Genomic DNA, 3,150 nt, shown 5'->3' on the forward strand with positions numbered 1-3,150 from the left:
GCCAGGTCCTGCGTCCCAGAGGGACTCTTGTACTCTCTCCCAGGGTCTCTCCATCACACGGCATCTATATGGACCCAACTCTACCGTTCCTGGGTGTATAGCCAGAGGAATTAAAGGACACCCTCAGACCTATGTTTTTTTGTGGCAGTGTTCACAATAGCCAAGCTGTGGAATCAACCTGGGTAGCCACTGCTGGATGAATGACTAAAGAAAATATGGCCTACACAGCCATAAAGAAGAATGAGAACCTGTCATTTGCAAGACAATGGATGGAATCTGAGGAGATCGGGTTAAGTGAAATAAGACCCATTTAGGAGGACAAGTACTGCATGCTGTCTCTCACATGTGGAAATGAAAGTGTCCATTTAAAGGTAGAACAGTGATTAGTGGATATTGGGGGAGAGTGTCCAGGGAAATGTTGCCCTGAGCCCCACAAATATGGACAATTATTATGTGTTGGTAACAATTTTGAGAAGGAAAGGCTTTCTGCCAGCTGCTCCTGGTTGAGCCTCACTTTAAGAGGCAGACTGCCCACCCGTTTCTGCTAGCTTTTCCCTGTCAGGCCCTCTTTCCTCACGCAGTAATAAAACCATCTCCTAGCACTTGGGAGGCTGAGGCAGGAGGATCACTCTGAGTTTGAAGACAGCCTGAACTATAGTGAGACCCTGTCTCAAAAAACCCCCCTACAAATCAATCAATAAAATGAAACAGTCTCCCATGAACAGCAGAAAAGAAAATCCAACCTGTGATCTAGACTAAAGGATTCATTATAGGGGTCAGAACGTGGGCGATTGCGGGAACTTTGGTGACAGTCTCTTCTAGTTGTTATGGGGTTCAATACCCAAGACCCAGGATCTGGATGAGTGGAAGGATCAGGTGGGTTGGGCTAAACGGCGGCACCAACCCTCACTCCTACTCTGTCAGCAAGGCCGAAGGGACTCTGTTGTCCCTGCTCCTCTCCGTCGCTTGTTGGCTTGCTTGCTCATTGCCAATTGTATGGGTGTAAAATGGCATCGCACTACAGTTTTGATTTTGATTTTGATTTCTCTGATTGCTAATGAGGTTGAGCATCTGCTCATTTGGGATTGGCCATATGTGTTTCGTCTTCTACAAATGTCTGCTCGTGTCTTCTATTTTCCTGTTGCATTGTTTGTTTTATTTCTATTATTGATTTACAGTTCTTTCTATACTAATCATTTGTCAATCAAATGCATTGCTAAATATCGTTTCCTGCTTTGTGGCTTGTCTTGTGTTTTAGGGTGACTTTTTTTTCTTCTTTTTCTTTGAGGCAAGGCCTAGTTCAGGCTAGTCTTGAACTCACTATGTAGCTCAGGCTGGCCTCAAACTTGCGGTGATCCTTCTGCCTCAGCCTCCTGAGTGCTGGGATTACAGGCATGCACCATCACGCCCGGTTCTCTCCTTAATAATTTACCCATAATGCACTCTAGGTTTTTTATGTAGACAGTCATGTCATCTCAAATAATGGCAATTTCCCTTTTTCTTTTCTTTCTTTCTTTTTTTTTTTTTTTTTGAGACAGGGTCTTGGTGTGCAGTTCAGGCTGGCCTTGAGCTCACTTTGTAGCCCAGGCTGGTCTTGAACTCACAATGATCCTCCTGCCTCAGCCTGCAGAGTGCTGGGATTACAGTCAAGTGCCACCACACCTGGCAAAATAATGGCAATTTTACTTACCCCTTTCTAATCCTTTCCATTATAGTTTTTCTGTGGTCTTATTTTCCCAGTGAGGAACTTGAGTAAAATATTGAATAGCTCTGGTGATTTGGGCAGAACTCTCCTGCTCCCGATTTAAGGGGGATGCTTCTAACTTGTCCACATTTGTGCATATGTACTTTACATATGTTACTCAGAGTCTTTTTGTTTTTATTTTAGAGACAGGGTCTCACTGCATAGGTCAGGCCAGGCTCAAACTCATGGTAAGCCTCTTGCCTCAGCCTTCCAGGTACTAGGATTACTGGTGCATGCCACCAGACCTGGCTTTCTGAGGGTCTTCATTGGATTCAGTTCCTTTAGTTTTTAAAAGCTTTAAGAACTATGAATGGGAGTTGAATTTTATGTCATGCTTTTCCTGTATCTATTAAGATAATTATAGGCATTTCCCTTTCATCTATTAATGTGGTGAATAAAATTTATAGATTTTCTAAGATCAAAGCATCATATATTCTTGGGATAAATTCAGATTGGTCAAGGAACATCGTGTTTCTTAGACCATTAAACTTCGCTTTTGTAGTATTTTGTTTAGGTTTTTTTCTCCTGAAATCACTGTGTAATTTTCATTCATATTCTATTTTTGTTTGATTTGGGCAACAAGTTTATAGTAACTCTGCAAGAATGATTTGGAGACTATTTTCTTCTGTGTGTTGCAACAGCCTGAATATGTAAGTCTCGTGGAATATTTTGCTACACTCACATGTGCCTGGTGTTTTATTCAGTGTATTTGTTTCATAGAGGGTTCTGGCTTTCACAGGATGACTCACTGGGTGACATTATTGGAGCTGTAGGTGGCTAATATGCCAACAATTAGGCTTTCTGTTGTTTCTATGACTCAGTTTAACAAGGGACGTATTTTGTAAGAATTTGTGCATTTAAGTATTCAAATGTATTGGTCTAAAGGTGTTAACATGTATTTTTATTATATTTCAGTGTTGATGTTATCTGCAATTATGTTCTTGTTTTTGTCATTTGCAGGGGTTGGGATGTAGCTTTTTCTTCTCTCCTTTTCTTTTTTTCTTTCTCACTCACTCTATTTTTACATTTTCCACAAAAAAAGAGGTTAACATATTCTCATGAAAAATAGTAATAATAATATTACTTAATTTTCCTTTTGTTGGTGGCCTTATCAGTTTTTATTTCTGTAATTTCTTTTCTTTTTAATTTTTAAAAAAAATTTTTTGATCTTTTTGAGACAGGGTCTCGCTATGCAGTTTAGGCTGGCCTTCAGCTCACTCTGTAGCCCCAGCTGGCCTCGAACTCACAATGATGCTCCTGCCTCAGCCTCCTGAGTGCTGGGATTACAGACATGCACCACCACACCCAGACTTTATTTCTCTAATTTCTTAAGTTGGACAGTCACATTATTGGTCTTTCTCCTCTCTTTCTCTCCTGTCCCCTGCCCTCACCTTTCCTCCTCCCTC

The sequence above is a fragment of the Chinchilla lanigera genome, unplaced genomic scaffold (assembly GCF_000276665.1).
Source record: "Chinchilla lanigera isolate Chin_1 unplaced genomic scaffold, ChiLan1.0 scaffold00097, whole genome shotgun sequence".
NCBI classification, from domain to species: Eukaryota; Metazoa; Chordata; class Mammalia; order Rodentia; family Chinchillidae; genus Chinchilla; species Chinchilla lanigera.